The 19,435-nt window shown below is 53.4% G+C and overlaps 1 protein-coding gene and 1 long non-coding RNA gene across 2 annotated transcripts in view; both read right to left on the reverse strand.

Moving 5' to 3' along the window:
- DSCAML1 (DS cell adhesion molecule like 1) overlaps positions 1-19,435 on the reverse strand; it is a 349,305-nt gene that overhangs the window by 244,960 nt on the left and 84,910 nt on the right.
- LOC122199391 lies at positions 14,505-18,269 on the reverse strand. Its single transcript, XR_006193495.1, has 3 exons — positions 18,190-18,269; positions 14,936-15,044; positions 14,505-14,629 (listed from the first exon to the last, which is right to left on the reverse strand). It is a non-coding gene; the product is annotated as an uncharacterized LOC122199391 (long non-coding RNA).

The following is a 19,435-nucleotide window of genomic DNA, read 5'->3' on the forward strand; positions in this document are numbered from 1 at the left end:
GGAAGGACACCGGGGTCACGGGCAGGGCATGCAATGTGGACCCCGGGCAGAGTGACGGGGCACACAGGACCCCAGTGGCGGTTCTGGAGCCCTATCGCCTCTAGCTAACGGGCCTGTGGTAGGATGCTGAGGGGATGAGGCTTCTAAATGGCCCCGATAGATGTTCTGGAAAAGGCCAAAGCTTGGCTTTCTACCCCTGAGCTGTCGTGAGCTCTGAACTCTCCAAGAAGAGGTGGAAAGCACTCTTCCTTCTGGGTGAGTCTGGGCACGAACTCCACCTCTCTAAGCCTTTCCCTCTCTGCAAACCTGCCCTGCCTGGCTCCCAAGGGTGTGGTGAGATCAGGCGTGGGTTCCAAAGTCCTGAAAGTTGTACGGTCTCGTCCATGTGAAGGCGGATGATGATTGCTAGTGGTGGTACAACCACCACTCTACAGACAGTGAGAATGGACCCCTAGTGCCCACCTCATTTCAAGCTTACTTTTGGAAAGCAGAACCTGGAGAAATCCTGAGCCCTGAAAATGTGCTCTGATCGCTTTCCCTGACGTAGGGAGTTTTTCGCCAGCGGGTTCCCTATAGCCGCACCTCCTGGTCAATGTGCATTCCCAGATTTAGCCCAGAGGCAACAGCCTATTGGGATAAGGCTGTAGAGAAGAGGGGGTGACGTCCCAGGATCTATCCCCACCCCGGGGGCACCAGCTCCTGGCCAAAGACGCGAAGTAGACAGAGCTCAGCCTGACTTTGGACGGTGGGCTGGAGGAGGGCAGGGGTGGGGGGTACTGGGCTCGGGTGGCTCACCCCTTGGCATAGAGTTCAGTCATGAGTCTACCCCCAATATTGACCCGCCCTGCACATGGCCGGGGGCTGGGGGGCAGGGGGCAGTGCAGTAAAAGTGCTTATACAGTCCTCCATGAGTACCAGCCATGGGTCACTTCCAGAGCACACGACAGCCCGTCACTGGGTTTGACCCAGTGGTAACTAGGCCTGCTCATCCCACTGGCAGAGCAGAACCTGGCCTTCTCACCGCAGGTCTAGAGCCGTCATTATTTCACCGGCCTCCCAGCCTCCCCAGCCTGGGTCCTTGCCCTCCTCCGCAGAGCTCCCATTATGAGCCCCTCTGAGACCTGTCATCTCCTTCCTGAGCAAGTAAGGAGAGTAAGTCCCCAAGTAAGTCCCCTTACCACTGATGGGGGCCAACGCAGTCACAGTCAGGTATGAATGGCTCTACCGACTTCAAGTTTCCTTTCCTGAGGGTGCTTGAATGTGAAAGGGAGCCAGAGTTTTGAGGAAGGGGCAGGCACATAACCAGGGGTGGGAGACAGAAGCAAGAGTGGACACCAAGGAGGCCAGGGCCTGTGAAATCCAACCACAGAGGCAAGGAGTGCCCTGGCCATGGGTACAGCTTGTCTGTCTGTCATACCCTCTACGAGCCCCAGGACAACGGTGCTCACGGTGATGGTGACAACCCACATCGACTCAGCTCGGCCTTTCGGATAAGTCCTTCCGCCTTGGCTCCAAGAAGAGCTGATGCGGGCACAGACGGGGGGGAAGGTGGGTTGCGACACAATGAATGCGTCGACCGTCTTTAAACCTCCATGACTGTGTGAGGGGGTTGCTCGCTGGGGATAGTCTCTGACGGACCCCGTCTCTCCAGGGGCCGCAGGCACAGGGTGCATGAAGTCATGCCGAATGTGGACCAGGTAGAAGGCCGAGGGCTGCAGGTGGGGAAGGATGTACAAGAAAGAAAGGAGGCTGAGGAGAAGAGGCCGGAGGAGGCGGAGGACAGCGGGAGAGCTCACGGTTAAAGGAACTTCAGGAGGAGGGACACGTCCAGGGGTATTTTGGATTTGGGGGCCCATCTGCATCCCAATCCCCCAGGCCTTCGGCAGCACTTTGTTCCTGTCACCATTGACCGTGTGTCTGTGTACCCAGCGTTATGGGTACACAGAAGGCTCCCTGGGACCCGGGGACGTTCACATTACCATTCCCTTTGAAAAGTGAGGAAATCAAAGCTTCGGAGAGTCATCTCTTTAGGCTGTAAGGCAAGAAATCAAGACTCCGACAAATTAAAACCATTACGGGCAGCTTCGCAGACGGCAGGTGTCCTGCCTTCCCACACAAAAGCCCCCCAGGGAGCTCAGGAGAAAGAAGGCTGGGTGGCTGGGATAGCGAATGCAAGCACAAGTGTCCTCCTGGCCAGCAAGCCGTGTGGTCCAGGTCCCGAGGGGGTCCAGCGGCGCCCTGAGACGGAACCCAGGCGGCCCTTCCTGCAGGCCCAGAACCAGGCGGGCCCATTCCCATTCTCCTTGACAGCTGCGGGAGGAAGAAGAAGAAAAAGCAGCTCCTGCGGGGCCCCTTTGGGGAAAGAGCCGGTGCTGGGAGAAGGGAGGGGGGAGGGGGGAGGGGGGAGGGGGAAGGGGGGAGGGGGGAAGGGGACTCTCAGCAGCAGCGACGACAGAGAAAACCAGAACGGTGTCCCGGGAAGACAAGAACTCCGTCTGATACTGCGGTGCCAACCCCAGAGACCCAGCAGGCAGGAACACGGTTGGCTGTGCCCATGAACCATGGAGGGTGGCACCTCCGTGGACGTGGAGGGTGGGTTCGGGATCTCCTCTCACCTCCAGGCAGAGGAAGCGTGGAGAGGCTGTGCTCTGAGCTGGGCCCTGACAAGGGTCCCGAGTCTCAGCAGAGCGGTAGTTGGGAAGAGGAGGGAGGGGAGCCCCCTCAGCCCATCGTCAGCCAAGCAGACTCGCCCCCTCCTTGTCTCCTCTCGTCGCAGACCTGCAGCCCCCACCTTTAAGGGCAGCAAGGACAATAACCAGGAAAAGACTTCGAAAAGAATAAAAGCTCTAGGGGCGCCTGGGTGGCTCAGTCGGTTAAGCGGCCGACTTCGGCTCAGGTCATGATCTCACGGTCCGTGAGTTCGAGCCCCGCGTCGGGCTCTGTGCTGACAGCTCAGAGCCTGGAGCCTGTTTCAGATTCTGTGTCTCCCTCTCTCTGACCCTCCCCCGTTCATGCTCTGTCTCTGTCTCAAAAATAAATACACGTTAAAAAAAAATTAAAAAAATAAAAGCTCTAGATGAATGTACTATCTAATCACCAGCATCATCTTCAAACCTATTAAGTGCTGAATACTATCCTGAGGTACACAGTCTTTTTTTCTCCCTCTTAAACTGAGGTCAGCCTAACGGGGCTGGGGATCGGCTCACCCCTGCGGGCACCCTCCAAACTCCCCGTGGAAGCTTGAGTAACCTTTTCAGCACTTGGCCACCATGTACCTTTGAGGACACTCGTCCCACAGAACAAACCGACTCCAGAGTTGCACGGATCGCTTCCCCACCCTATAGCGCCAGGAAGTGGCATGGCCACCCTCCCCCTCCCTCTTTCCAGGGGTGTCTGTTGTAGCAGGAAGCCAAGGCAGGTGCTGAGCCCCTCTCTGTGCCAGGCACGGTGATTGTCACCCTCACCACAACTGCAGAGAGAGCCGTTCTACTCTTTCACTGATGAGGAAGCCAAGACTCACAGAGGCTAAGGAATTTGCAGACCAAGTAGTTTCAGCAGGGCCAGAAACACTTTTTAAGCTTTTTTTTTTTCAGTTTATTCATTTTTGAGAGAGCACAAGCAAGAGAGGGGCAGAGAGAGAGGGAGACACAGAATCCAAAGCAGCTCCAGGTTCTGAGCTGTCGGCACAGAGCCCGATGCGGGGCTCGAACTCACGAGCTGTGAGACCATGCATGACCTGAGCGGAAGTCGGACGCTCAACCGACTGAGCCACCCAGGCGCCCCAGAGCCAGAAACGCTTAAGGGACCATACAAATTCACTCAAATAAGTAGGGCTACTTATTTTTGTTTATATGTTTGCTTCTCTATGTATTTTTTTTTTTTTTTTGCCCATCTGTCTTCTAAAGCCTCACTACTCTGGGTTGTGCCCTGTGGAAGAGCATCCACCCAGGAACTGGTTAGAAATGCAGAATCACAGACCCTGCCCCAGAATCCGTTGTTTTTAGGAAGATCGGGTAAGCGGTAGACACACTTAAGTTTGAGAAGCATGGATCTAAAGGAGAGTGGCCCATAGCAAGAAAGATTGAGTTTGCCTTAAAGAAAAAATTCCTGCCAGCTGGTTATACAAATACGCTTATGGAGGGGAGGGAGGAGGTCTGGGCCGAGATCCTCAGGTTTCTGGGAGGCTCAGATGAGATACGGGGGGTGATGAACCGAGAGGACTGCTCAAGGCTCCCTCCTGCCCTGGGAGCCACATCCTAGGCCCTTCTGGGGTCTCCTGAGGAGGAGCCCGAGGGGGTCCCATATGCCCCTGGAGCTCCCCTGTCGGCCGGAGACTTGGATTCAAATGCAGCCACCTCTGTGGAGCTGAGACCAGCAGGCTTAATTCACATTCTCCTGGAGGATAGGTATTTGCATCAGAAATTACCCTGGAACTTAATTCTGCATAATGTTGCTCAGACAAACGACACCCCTGAAACTCTTTGCCAAGGCCAATAATAACATAACTGCAGACAGAAATAATGAATAGGAGCGGAGGGAAAGGGAAAATCAAGGAGGCAGGGGACGGGGAAGGCAGAGAGATGGGCTTCGAGCCAGAGGTGCTCTCGTCTTTGCATACAGTCACTAGCACGGCCCCAGCACACAGTAGTCACTCAACGGTTTTCAAAAGCCATGCGCTATTACAACAAACAAACAATGGAGTAAAGCTAAAAAGAGAACTGCTTCAGGGTACCGATGGACTATTAAGCAATTCATTAATCCAACCATTCATTTGTTCAACAGACTCTATCGGGCACCTATTATAGTCAGGCACCGTGCTGGGCACTGCGGTCCCTGCCCTCACGGCCAGGTCAAGCCGTGTGCCGAGCCTCCTGTGGGCAAACCCAGCAATTCGGAGAGGGGAGGGCTGTCAAGACCCCTGCCGGGGAAGGTTAAAGCCCCAGGGCAGAGCCCTGGCAACTGGGGATGTGAGTAAAGGTATGCAGGTGTCCAGGGGTGTGCAGGTTTCCCTGACGAGCCTTTCACATCCGTTGCACTGGACGATGTGATTTCCTCGAGGACTATACGCGCCTTCTATTTCAGACCTGGAAGGGACACTGGAGACCATCTTGCTGTCCCTATTCATTTTACAAACAGAAGAGTGAGGTTCAGAGGAGGAGTGAGCTTTGCCAGGGCCACCAGCCAGTTAGCCGCACAGTTGCAGGAAGAACCCAGACCCTCTCCCGGACCGTGTTTCATACCTCCCCGGGGGGCAGGGGACCTCGCTCAGCCCCTGGGGCAGGCAAGTCCCCTCTCTCTGGATCTCGGCTTCGTCTTCTGGAAACAGAGAGGGGGCAACTTTTCAGTAGTTCTCACGCTGTGCTCTACGGCTGTGCCTGGGGGACCCTTGGGAGAGGCGGGGGCCTGGCCGGTGGGGTTCTGGGCAGCCCCTGCTTCAGTGAGAGGGGCTCTCTTGTTCAGCGGGCTCTCATCAAACAGTCCGTTTGAACCAAAGGGTCCACGGCTGAACACCCAAACCAGAACGAACACCCCAAGAAATCTCCCTCGGGTTCCTGCAACACAAGGATCGTGCGCTTAGCGATGACACGGGAAGAGAAGACGGGTTCTCGGGCCCGCGACACGACAGCCACATTAGGGAGAAGGAAACACACACGTGAACAGACTCGAGAGCTGCAGGAACAGCATTCAGTAGTAATCGTCTGTCCCCAGAGTAAGTCTAGAGTGACCCATGTCACAGGCTGATATGTAGGGCGTGGAAGCATGGGTGCCACTGCCTGAGGCGGTCCCAGAGAGATGGGCCTCCCGGAAAACACACAGACTGGCGACAGGGACCTCGGGCTCCTGACTTTCTGCCTTTGGGGATCCACTGGGCATCCCGGGTGCCACCGTCAGCCCAAGTGTCCAGGGCCACCAGCCTCCCGCTCCTCCCACCAGCTGAACCCAATTATGCGTGTTTACATTACAGTTACGTATAATTCTGCCATTTACATTCAGTCGCTGGCTTCTCTGTGTGCTCATAAAATATTAACATTGGAGGGCCGCTTGTTGCAGAAATGTTTATAATTTCTCTTCCCCATTATGGGCTTATTAATGATAATAATGCCGTTTCCCTGCTTAGGAGCTGGGGCTACCGAAAGGCAATCACTCACCGTAGCTGAAATATGACAGTGGGAAGTCAGATTCCGTTCCCTGCTCGGCATTTAATCTTAATAACATTTTATCTTGGACGACAAGTGTGTGTAATGTTGTTTAAAAGCCATGACTACATCGACGCTGTGCGTTCGTTCCGGAGAGGGAGTGGGGGAGGGGTGGGCTGGGGCCTGTCCCCCCTCCCCCCCTCCCCCTCCTCTTCCCAGGGGCTTCCGGGTTGGCCTCTCCTCCCTCCACCCAACCCCAGTTCGGCATTTCTGCGATGAAAGGATTTTTTGTAACCTGCGAGGATGAAAAGTACTTATGAGTCCATCAGCCTTTGAAAACACAACTACCTCAAATGGGCTCTATTAAAAATAAATAAGTCCATTTGGGCTGGAGAGCCGGGCCTAAGGGAGCGTAAAGCATTTAAGCTGTGTTGCAGAGGGACAGGTGCGGTTTCCCTCCCCTACGGCGAGGCTCCCGGTGATACAGTCCGTGGGCACAGCTCGTCTGGCCAAGCTCGGTGGTTCCCCCTCCTTGTCTCAGCCCCTGTTCCCCATTCCCGGCCTGCTTTGCACTGTCACGAGACGGAAAAGGATGTAAGCCTTTTTGTGTGTATTTCTCTCCCCCTAAATATAAGACTTATTACATTGTATACGTTAAATATATACAGCTTTCTGTATCTATCTATCTTATCTACCATAACTCCACAAAATGTTTTGTTTTTTTGTTTGTTTTTTTTTAAAGGACCACCAGGGGCACCTGACAAAATGTTTTGGTTTTTTGTTTGTTTTTTTTTTAAAGGACCACCAGGGGCGCCTGGGTGGCTCAGTCAGTTAAGCGTCCCACTTCGGCTCAAGTCAGGCTCACGGTTCGAGATCTCACAGTGAGTTCAAGCCCCACATCGGGCTCTGTGCTGACAGTGTAGAGCCCGCTTGAGATCCTCTGTTCCCCTCTTTCTCTGCCCCTCCCCCGCTTGGGCTCGCTCTCTCTCTGTCTTTCAAACATAAACAAACATTAAAAATAAAGGATCGCCATAAGGATAAAATTCTAGGTATACACTGTGTAGTGTGCCCAGAACATGAATTCTATTGTAAATTTACCATCACCATCGTTTCCTTTCTTCATTTCTAAGTTACCTAATAAACTAATCTTATTCAGCTTAAAAAAAAAAAAAGACACCTAGGATAGGATTCTGTTCATAGTAGGTGCTCAATGGCTAAATGCCAGTTGGGATTTTACACTAAAACGACCAGTTAGTTGGAGAATGGTACTGGGGCGAGAAAGGGGAGCATCGTTTTTCTCAAGCCTGGTTTTATAAAAGAATGCAGGGTCAGAGAATCATAGCCGCTAATGATCAGAAGGGACCCTCAAGAACACCTAAGTCAGCCTTTTTCCCAGGGGCGCCTCCCGTCTGCTTCCCTGTCGAGGGTGGAGGGGGGTCATCCAGCCCTATACTAGCCCACCATCAGCGGCACGGAGTTCACGGTTTGCACGGATGTGTTGCTGGCTGGGGAGACCCAGCAGAAATATTTTCCCTGCCCGGGACCCAGATCTGCCGACCTACAGCTCCCCAGTTCTGCCTTCGGGAGCTCACAGAGCCAGGCACACAGAGCAACGCCCTTGAGCATTTTCTCCAGACCAACAGCTCGCATTGCTTCAAGCGTGCCTCATTCGACAAAATCTCTAGACTCATCACCATCCTGAGTGCCCGCCTCTAAGATGTTCCGTTTGCCAAAGCCCCTCCCCAGGTGTGGTGCTCAACACTGGGGCTCTGACGCGATTCGAACAGCGCGGGATGTGGCAGAAGCATCACGTCCTCTGCTTTGGAATCTAACTTTTTATTGATTCAGAGCGAGAACTGTCTTTGGCATCTTGCTGTGCCTGTTTGAGCAGCCAAGACACCCTAAGATGTTCCTGCTATCAACTCAAACACGTAGGCCTTTGCTACCCGAACCTACATCAAGTCAAGTTTTCCCCAGCCTACGCTTACAGAATTGATTTTTTTTGGAAACCTCGGTGCAGGACTTTCCATTTATTCCTGTTAGTTTCATCTCCGTGCTCTCAGCCCATCACCACAGGCTGCAAGGTATTTCGGATCCCGATTCTGGGGTCCCACATATCAGCCACCCCTACTACATCTCTGTCATTCCCGTATTTTAACAACACGCCTTCTGGGTCCTACTCCAAGGCTTGATAAATTACTCAATGGGCAGGTCAAGGCTGAAGCCCTGTAGTCATCATCACACATCTCCTGCCAGGCAGACGTCAGTCACCGATTTCTTTTGGCCACCGATTGCTTAGTGGGACACAGACCACAGACTCTAGGAAAAGCCCTGTGTCAGCAGAGGCTCTGGAACTGGGAGAAATAGACCACGGGCCTTGTTATGGGACCAATGGGCTGCATTTCTTTAGAAAACTGAGCCTCTAGACTCTCGGTTTCTTCACCCATATGGGAGAAGTTAGATTGGATGGCCCCATATTCTCTCCTAGCTCAATACTCTTCTTTTAAATTAATTAGTTAATTAATTAATTCTGAAAGAGAGAGCAAGCAGGGTAGAGGCGGAGCGAGACGGGGGAGAGGGAATCTCAAGCAGGCCCCGCACCACCAGCGCAGAGCCCGGACGTGGGGCCTGAACTCACGAACCGTGAGATCGTGACCCGAGCTGAAATCAAGAGTCGGACGCTTAACCAACTGAGCCACCCACGTGCCCCTTTAGCTCAATACTCTTGACGGATCAACGACCATCCTGCAAGCACGTTGCTCAGACTTGCCCACAGGGACACAGCGAGAGTCTTTGTCAAGAGCCTCATTCAAGTCAAGATATCCCGTGGCTATAATATTCTCTTCTCCGGTGTCCTTCTGCAAACAGGAGAGGAGTTTTCTCACGTGACTCGTTTTGAGCAAACACAAGCTAGTTCCTAATGACCGCACATCTTTTTCTAAATGCGGTGTGGTTCCCTCCCCTGTCATTTTTAGTCTCTCTTTTTCTCCTTTTTTTTTTTTTTTGCAAATGCAGATATGTTTCCACCTATCGTCTCCTGGTACCCTTGCTGTGTGCATCAAGACATTTACAGAGTGTTCATTCTTTCTACTTTCACAGCAGGGCTGAGAGAGCCACAGCTGAGGAGAGCAAGGTACCTGCCCCACCCCTAGCCAAGGAGGCACACACTTGAACAACTCACCATCGTATGATGTGGGAGGGCCGCATTGGTGGTTTGCCCTACGCTTGAGGAGGAGTGATCTCTGATGACAAAGGGACATCCTGGAAGAACTGGGCGGAAGAAAGCCAGAAACCTGGCCCAGGGTCCAACTACCGCCATCTTCCAGACCAACAGCAGGCCACCTTGGGGCCCACAGACAGCAGACCGAGCCGGTCCACACCCGGCGGTGTGGATGCTTAACAGCACCCGGGGGTGTGTTTGTGCGGAGAGGGGCTCGGCTGGCTTGGGCTGTGGAGACAGGGAAAGGCCTGGACGGGGGCAGGGACCACAAGAACGAGGAGCTCCGCTGTCACAGCTCAGGCTGGAGGCCAGACATTTACAGGGTGCTATTTGAAGATCACTTACTACAGAGCAACAGAAACTAGGGAGTTCTGCTCGTTCGTGTTCTGATCGCCCGTCAGCCGGCCACCATCTCCCCAGCAGAGGCGGTCCCCAGGGTGGGCTCCTGGCTCGTCCCCCTCACACTCCCCTCACAACCCACTCCCCGCCCCCCCCGCCGGGTGCAGCGGGGAGGCGGCCCCACGTCCTGCCATCTGGGCTCTCCCCAGCGCCCAGTGATTCAGACTTTCCTTTCGAAGTTATCTGGACTCACATGGGGGCTAGAAACGCTCATCTCTCAGAGTGACACCACAAGCTCGTACTCGCTATTCGGCTCGCTCTCAGCATGTTAAATTCCTGCTCAACACCCGGGGAAAGGACAGCTCGCATGCTCGCCCGTTAATAGTACAACCTCCCTTGTCATCTGAGGCAGCCGCTGGCATTTAAACAGCCTGCAAACCCCACCTCCTCCACACAAACTTCAGGGGCTGGTACCCGAGCTTACATTCAGCGAGGGCCTTCTATTTGCCAGGAACCTCCTCGAGCACGCCGCGGACAGATTATGTTTAGCTTCACAACAGCTCGGGAGGGGGATGGGGTAGGGGGAAGGGGCTGTTACTTTGTTACCCTATTTTATCAATAAGGAATCAAAGGCTCAGAGAGGTTATCTCATTTGTCCAAAGTCACACAGCACTGACTTAGCAGCTCTCTGCGATACAGCTGTGGCTTGGCTGACTCCCAGTTCCTGTGCTCAGCTCCCCACACCCGGCTGCCTGCCCTCACGGAGCACCTCTCATCTGTAGGGACCCCCTCCAGCAGTCCTTTCCAGTTTCCAACCTGTGTTCGAAACTTTGGTCCTGCCTTGTGGCACAGCCTGAGTGGAAGATGTGAAGTAGAGATTCTCGGGCAAACCTGGAGTCAATCTTTCTCTCTCCTTCCTTCCTTCCTTCCTTCCTTCCTTCTTTCTTAATTTTTTAAAAATGTTTATTGACTTTTGAAAGAGAGAGAGAGAGAGACAGAGCACGAGCAGGGGAGGGGCAGAGAGAGAGGGAGACACAGAATCCGAAGCAGGCTCCAGGCTCCCAACTGTCAGCCCAGAGCCTGACTCGGGGCTCGAACTCACGAACCTCAAGATCTTGACCTGAGCCAAAGTCGACGCTTTACCGACTGAGCCACCCAGGCGCCCCATGTCTCTTTCTTCTCTTATGGTAAACCATGCTTCCTCTGCCCACACTTTTTTTTATTGTGGTAAAGTACACATACAATTTAACTACACACATACATCTTAACTATTTTAAGTATATAGTTTAGCGGCATTAAGTACATTCACATTGTTATGTAACTATCACTACCATCCATTTCCAGCACTTTTCCATCTTCTCAGACCGAAACCCCCTAGCCATTAAACACTTACAAACCATTCCCCCCTCGCCTTCGCCCCAGACAATCACCACTGAACTTTCTGCCTTTACGAAGCTCCCCACTCTAGGTACTCATGTTAATGGAATCATATAACATATGCCTTTTTGTGCCTGGCTTATTTATTTCACTTGGCATGGTGTCCCTAAGGTTCACCCAGAGTGTAGCCCATGTCAGAATTTCCTTCCCTTTTAGGGCTGAATATCAATACCTAAGCTCAATATCAATAACTAATACCTCATCCATTGTATGTCTAGACCGCATTCCGTTTATCCAGTCACCTGTCACGGAAGGACTCCTGGATTGCTTCCACCTTTAGGCTGTTGTGAATAATCCTGCTGTGAATGTAGGTGAAAAGGATTCCTTTGCCCACCCCATCCCACTAGGTTTGCCAAGCACAGAACATTCCGGAACAGCGCCATACTCTTTTGGGCTAAGGCACTGACAACTGTCAGCCTGTCAGCATTACCCAGAAGAGGTAACTCCTCGAGTCACTATGACTCATTAACACTCCGGCCTGGATTCCTTAACCTGTGTTGCTACCTGGTCATCAAGCAAGGACACGGCCACCAGACAGGCAGGTCCAGACGGGGCCAAGGCAGGCCCTGGTGGAATCCGGCCATGGAGGAAAGCAGAGGGGACCAGGCAGCACGTGCATGAGCAAACACGGGCAGGGGCTGGCCAAGGTGGCAGTGAGGCAGGCTTGCGCAGAAAGCCTTGGCCTTGGTGAGCAGAGCGAGGAGGGGTTAGTGTACCGGGAAGGGGCCAGGAACACAGGCTCTTAGATGGGAGGAGGGAAGGGAGGTGGGCTTAGGGGAAGAGATTCTAGGTCCAGGCGAATCAACGGGGGCTTTTGACTTCACAAGGCCACCCCAGGCTCTGTCTGGGGTGGGAGTTGCAGCAAAAAGAAAGATGCTAGAGGCCAGGGGCCAGTGATACACAGCAGCAGGACCTGGTGGCCACAGGACCATGCCACGTGCTTGGCCACCGGCCTCTATCCCCACGCACCTGGGCCCCTACCGTAGCTCCCGTGCCAGCGACGGAGCCGGCACAGGCTCGAGAGCTGGGCCACCCCCAACAGACTCCTGGAGCTGCACTGTGGTCTGAGGCCCTGCCTGCCCGGGGCCCTTTCCTTCCTTCTCTCCTCTCCCTGCTGGTACAGCCCAGCAGGACCTCACCCACTCCCGCCCCCTCCTCTCTCCTCTTTGTCCTCCACACAACTTTCTCTGAGTAAGTCAGCTGCAGTCTAACCCTGCCTCACATCTGCTTTGCGGGGGACCCGAACCGACCCAGAAGACAGCCAATCACCCTTGCGGCCCGCACCCGATCCAGCCCTCCATTAAAGCCCACTTCCCTCCCGGGCTCGGCCTCCCCAGCGCTTCTAGAGGCGGAATGGTAATCCAAACAGGGGCAGCCTAAGTTTACGGTCGGTCGTATTCAACTCTGAAACCAGGGGGCCTTGAATCACGCCTGGCAGCTGCTCAACAGATATCTGAAGAACGAATGGGTGTATTCATAATCGTACTCCAAAGTTTCCCCTAGTTCTGTGCTGATTAAAAAAAGATACGGATGTATGTATTTTTTTAGAAAGAGCAAGAGCCCATGGGTGGAGGAGAGAGAGAAAGAATCTCGAGCAGGCTCCACACTGAGCCTGGAGCCCAATGACTGAGCTACCCTGGCGCCACCCCCCCTGCAACCTGAACACTCACTTCATTTTCCCCATGACCCTATCAAGCAGACTGGGCAGAGATGGCCTCAAAGATGCTAACCTGAGGTCCGCAGAGGTTGAAGAAGCCGGCTGCAGCCTCAGGGCTCAGGGCAATAAAACCCTTCCATCTAAAGGCCCCTGGACAGCAGTGCAAGGCCCTTGCTCCCCAGCTCCCTCGTGACCACCAGGGCATCCCAGCCGATCCCAACCCAAGCCCAGAGAAGCAGCAAGCAGCTCAGAGCACAATGCCGGAGTTAGACCCAAAAGAGACGCGTGAGGCCAGCCGGCTATCGACCGACCTACTTTGCATTATCAATAACTAATACCTCAGTCATGACCAACCGGGTTCCTAGGATGTATCTGAGGAGGGAAGATCAGCAGGAAGAAGCAAGGAGCACGGCTTTCCTGGCAGGGGCAGCGATGGGACAGCGGGGACTCTCTGCTTGACTTGGCCCCACGGGAGCAGCGCCCCGGGGGCTGCCGAGAGCAGAAACCCTGATGTGGCCCAGGGGCTCCCCTCCACCCAGCCACGAACCTTCTTCAATGTTCTAACCGTGCTGTGGTCCACCAGATCACCACTAGGGACACAGCCGTTCACTGCCAGCTCTTAAACAAACCACTTCGGGCCCCGCCTTGGAAGACAGAACGGAGTTTGCTTTATTTTCTCTTATTTTTATTTTTTTTAACGTTTATTTATTTTTGAGACAGAGAGAGACAAGCCTGAACAGGGGAGGGTCAGAGAGATAGAGGAAGACACAGAATCTGAAACAGGCTCCAAGCTCTGAGCCGTCAGCCCAGAGCCCGACGCGGGGCTCGAACTCACGAACTGTGAGATCATGACCTGAGCCGAAGCCGGACACTTAACCGACTGAGCCACCCAGGCGCCCCTATTTTCTCTTATTTTTAAATGAGGCAAAACCAAAGCAAGAGAAGCAATGGGGCGGGTGGGGGGGTGGCGGGCAGGGCAACGCGTGCTTACTGAGCGATGACACCACTGGGCGCGTTCGCCGCCCCCCCCCCCCCCCCCCGCCGAGAATCAACAACCGCTAGAGACAAACAGGCTTTGATAACCTGCTTATGGTCAATTAAAAATCCCAATTAACACTCCTGAAAAATAGTTCAATATTTGTCACCGAACTCAGGATGAGATACCTCTGGTGGCGGGGGGCGGGGGTGAGGAGGCAAGGCTGCCTTCTGCTTCAGAGGAAGAGCCGGAGGGCTGGGGCAAAGGTTCCCCCCCCTCGGCAAAAGCAGCAGGGGGCTGGGGGTGGGAGGAGGCCAGCCTCTCCATCCGCACTCCCACCTCCCAAATGTTTATTCCAGCACCTTCCAACAAAATGCCACTTAGGAGCTCAGCCCTGCCATTTGGGCACAGCCCCTCTACCCGTCCTGCTCTGTCACCCACGCCTCCGCTTCCCGGCTCAGTCCTCACCCTCCTACCTTCAGGTCTGGTGGCCTGCTGTCCTGGGGACGTCACACTGAACACCCAGCCTCCTCACCCCCCAGGCTCCCATTCACCCCACGCCAAACGTATGGAGGACAAACAGCAGGCGCCGTGCACGACACAGACCGTGTGCGGTAGCTGTGGTCGTCGCTTTGTTGTGTTCCCTGTAGAGGGCTCCCCTCCCTCCCATACACACCGCCCAGTTACACCTCGTCTGGGACTGGAGCCCGCTTCTCCAGTCCTTCTTCTCACCCCTCAGGCTCTTGCCACTCTTATCTGGCTTCCCAATTGACACTCTTTGCTGCTGCCACAACGATCTTTCTCACATGCAACCAGGATCATCTCGATCCCCTCACGTGAAATAATCCAATGGCCCCTGTTTGCTTTCGGGAAAAATTTGGACCCTTTGGAGAGGCACAGAAAGCCTTTAGTGTCCTCGACTGGCCTCTGCCCTAGTTTTTAACCTTCTACCCCCAGCACACACACGCGCACACACGCGCACACACACGCACACACACACCCTCCATGTACTGACCCCCTGGAGTCCCCTAGAACATACATCCCCTTCCTGTGGGATGTTGCCTCTGCTGGGGTAGCCCTTTCTCTTCTTCTTCAAATAGCAAACCCTCACTCTCTGTAGCTTAAGCCTCACCTCCTCCAAGAAGCCCTCCCTGACTGCTGCTCCTCACCTTTGATTTAGATCCCCCTCTATCAGTCTGCTGTGTCTGCTGTCTACCCCCCTGGCGGCAATTTCCATCCCACACCATCAATGTCCGTTTCTTCTTCCTTGAGGTTTCCCTGAAAACAACGGTATTTATCTATTTATTATTTATAGTTATTCCTCTCACATTTCCTGGCACACAGTAGGTATTCAATACGTGTTCGTTGCATGAATGGATGAAGGAAAATTGCACACCGCTTTATAAAAATTGTGTAATCACCAAGTGTTTGCGAATCAAACGCTATTTTCCCCTGGAGCTTTGTTAGAATATCCGAGGTGATTCATCCTCACTTCCAACTGTTAAGATATCAACCGTGGTTCTAATTCTCTAACTCTATATGTCTTCCCCCCCGCCAAAGCCTCTGCCAGGTATAACTCAACCCCAAAATGATCTAGGAGAAGCTGATAGTTAAGGGATTCTTGTGGTTAAGGCTCACTGTAAAAGAAAAGACTTTCTGGAGTACAAATAACCATCTCCTAATTTATGTACTTGGTAAGTTTGAACTTGGAGGTTTCTTTAAAAACATTATTTTAATCTTTATTTTTGAGAGGGATGGGGAGGGGCAGAGAGAGAGGGAGACACAGAATCTGAAACAGGCTCCAGGCTCTGAGCTGTCAGCACAGAGCCCCACGCGGGGCTCGAACTCACGAACCGCGAGATCCTGACCTGAGCCGAAGCCAGATGCTCAACCGGTGCCCCTGAATTTGGAGGTTTCTTTAAGTTAGCGGAGCACTCTTGCAGTTTCTCTGAAAATGTGACCACGGTTGCTGCGGCTCGTCCCATAAACATGCAGATACAGGGGCAGCAGCCCGTGGAGAACGTGGGACGAGTGGAGAAAGGAGATGGAAACCACAGAGGATTCCAGGGCTGCTTGGCAACTCCATTATGCAAAGCAGCAATTTTGAAGGAATACTGCTCAGAGCTCAGGCCTCCAACTCTCAATTACCCCAGGGCTATTGCATCTCCAGATTATCCGGCTGTCTTTGCCATCCACCTAATGCTCTAAGGGGGACCCGGAAAGACAGTCCCACGTCCCATTTGGAATCCTTTGCTCTGCCTCTAAGAGAGTCACCTGCTCCATGCCCGGGCCCCTGCCCTCCACCAGGGCCCCTCCCCAGACGCCGCACTCCGACCTGGGAGAGTTTGTTTACTTACCGCGCGTGGCAAATAGGCACACTGAAACCTACTTCTAATGCGCTTGCTAGTTTTCTGGTCCCGGGAAACCTCGGTTCCCAAGTGAGACGGATTTTAGGCCCATTAGCTATCCTGTCATCAAAACACCAAATCTAACCCTCTGTTCCACTCCTGACCTTTGCCAGTACCTGGATATTAGGGGTTCTCCTTCGGCGTTTAGCCTTAACTCCATGCAAAATGTCACGTCTAAAGAGAGCTGAGTGGAAGTGGATGCAAGCGTGTCGACCCCTAAGACAATGGGGTGGGACAGACCTCCTCTGTCCAGAGCCTGGCCCAGAACCTCATGCCTAGAGGCAGCGCAATAAACATCGGAAGGAAGGGGAAGTAACAACGGTAATGATGATCTTAATAATACCAACTATCACCACCACCCCCCCCCCCCGCCCCCCGCAGTTATACAGGACCCGCTGTGTGCTCTGCCCACCCTGGACTCCTCACTGGTATCATCTAGGTCAGTTCTCACCAGCAGGACTGTGCCCGTTTTACAGACAGGAAGACTGAGATCTCAGAGACTAAATAGTTTGTCTAGGATCACACAGTTGACAAGGTTCATGCTCCTAACCCTGGCGAAGAGAGGAGGAGATAAGGAAAGGAAGGAAGGAGGGGACGATAAACACAATGACCTGAAAGCAAAGGAGGCCAGGTGATTATCATGAAATTTACTCCCGAAATAAGCAAAGAAATAAGCACTTGATTAGCATGCCTTGGCTATGCTCCCTGAAAAGCTCAAAGTGCCCTCACATCTGTGCCTTTTTCTTCCTACAGCCCAACAAGGCAGGCCAGGGGGTCTGGCCAGCTCTCCTTCCTTTCCTCGGCCCCTGTCCCGAGCCCCACCTTCACCCTCGCCCGTTCCCAGATACGCTCTTTAAAAATTGTCTTCCAACAGATGGCAAAAATGAAGTCTGGAAGAATCTCATGGTTGAAACTCACATATCCGGCTCCCCAGCACAGACACCATGGGCCGCGCCAGGCAGCCTGGTGGGGAGGAACAGGGGCTGAGGGTCCTCAAAACGCTTCACCATCCTCCTGGTGACTGGGCCGGGAGCCCCGGCAGCAAGAACATATGTTCCCCGGTTTCGCTCCAGCCGAAGGGAAAAGGTAGATGTCACGCACACCCACAGCCCAGGAACAATGCGAGTATTAATAACTGTTTTAATTGTATGCGAGTCTCAGCATACTTCCCCATGGCGCCTCCAAAGCCATTTATTTTGGTACCTCATAGGAGGGACGGTACTATCCGCCGGGGGCCCAGCCGGGCTGGTGGTGACTAATAGAGAACTCTTCATTCAGGGGAACACTGGAAAAGCATTTCCATTTCTCCTGCGCGCACTAGGTGGGTGGTGAAGGCGGTGAGCTAAGTAGAGCACTGTCGAGGTACGCCTGTGCGCCCCGGTGTGCGTGCTGTGTGTCGACTCTCCCTGCCCACGCCAGGGGAGGCACGCCTGGGGGGGCTGGGAAGGGTGGGGACTGCAGATAACCCCCTACAATGCCTAACCTAAAAATAGTGCGCTTTTGCCTTTGACTGGCAATATACGATTTCCCTCCCAGCAAAATCACCTCCCTAATTTTACTGGGCTCAGGCTGTTACTCAAATGAATCTGTGTTCTCCGAGAACCCCCCGCAAGGCTGTAGAAGCCAGGTGAGTGCAAGGTGGCGTGTAAATCCAGCCCGGGAGTCTGCATTTGTCTTGGACGATCCTAATTCACAGCCAATTAACTCTAAGTATGAACACTGTGTTCCTTTTAAGATCACATTCCATATTTTTCTTTTGTTACAGACAAGACACTTCCACCCTCCAGAGCCGCGAAGGAGAAAGATTTTCTTCCCCTGCTAAAAATTCCACTTCTTCTCACCCCCATCATCTACCGTGATTAACATATGCTCGGTACAGTAGATACTCTCTGTGATAAACACAGGACTTCTCTGAGGCTCAGAACCACCATGGGAGTGGTCCAGAATTATCTCCAGTTACGAGTGGAGAAATTGATGCTCAGAAAGACAGCCTGATAAGGGTCCAAATCACTCACCCACATATCTTGCCCACCCGGTTGCCTCTCAGCAGAACTATGACCGCAGAGTCTCCAGCAGGCGTATGTCTTCTTAGTCCCTCCACCCCCCACCCCCACCCCCAGAGTCTCAGAATGTTTTGTCTCTTTGGTAGCGACATCTGGAATTCTGAATTCCCACATATTCAATGATGGGGGAGGCAGGAAGCAGGATGAGGTAAGAAGTGTGACCTTAAGCCAGAGCTTAATCTCGGAGCCTCAGCTTTCTCACTTGTACAATGGAGACAGAATATGTACCTTGCACCGTGATGTGCCCACTTGCCGGCCGGGCACGGAAGAAGAGCACTTCGAGGTGGACCTCACTCCCAAACCTCTGTTAACAGTGAACTTGGACAGGTAGAGCACCTTCAGGATGCACGCCTGGCTTCTCTGCCCAGCCAGGTCCTCTTTGACACAGTTGAAAAGGAGAGGGTGCCTTTGAGCTTTATTTGGGGAGGCGACTGGGAACAAAGGACCCTCGATGAACCAGACAGAGTACGCCCCCTCCTCATATAAATCCAGACTTCTTCCTGCTAGCTGCAGACGCCAAAACCACGTGTCACGGGGGCCCCTCCACGAAGTTCCCCTCCTCCCTTCCAACTTCTATGAGCAGTCTCTGCTCGCAGGAGGTCTTGCCTAGGTCTGGAGATTGGCCGGTGGGCTGGCTTCAGCCTCTCCATGTTACAATGGGGGACACCGAAGCCGGCACTTAGGCAGAGAGCAGAGTTCAGATCGTCTCTAATTTTCCCGTGACCCCATGCTGGCCTGTTCCCAGGGAGGACTGCAATCAGAGCGGTATTTAGTTTAGGTAATGCGGCAGGATTAAGGGCTAGAAGGCAGAGGTATGAGTTTGAGACCCTCTGTGCGGCGAATCGCTTCAGCACGCCTGCCCTGGGCCACACTGACTTCTCCTGGTGAACCGCAAGCCAGGAGGGAGGGGGCCACATCGGTGCAAACACTCGTGCCCCCGAACAAATGCCCTCATCTGCGCACACCTGTGTAGCGTGAGGGGAGGCAGGAGACCTAGTGTCCAGCCCCGCTTCTGCCACTAATATCTCCGGCAAGGCCCTAACTTCGGTTCTCTTCAACTTGCTCAATTATAAATACCACCTGGGGCCCTTATTTTAAAGCGCAGATCCTTGGAATCTTCGCGGAACTAGTGACCTAGAATCACATCACATAGAGTCTCAAGAAGTTCACAAACCACAGGTTGACAGCCCGGGCTTCA

The sequence above is a fragment of the Panthera leo genome, chromosome D1 (genome assembly GCF_018350215.1).
Source record: "Panthera leo isolate Ple1 chromosome D1, P.leo_Ple1_pat1.1, whole genome shotgun sequence".
Taxonomy (NCBI): Eukaryota; Metazoa; Chordata; class Mammalia; order Carnivora; family Felidae; genus Panthera; species Panthera leo.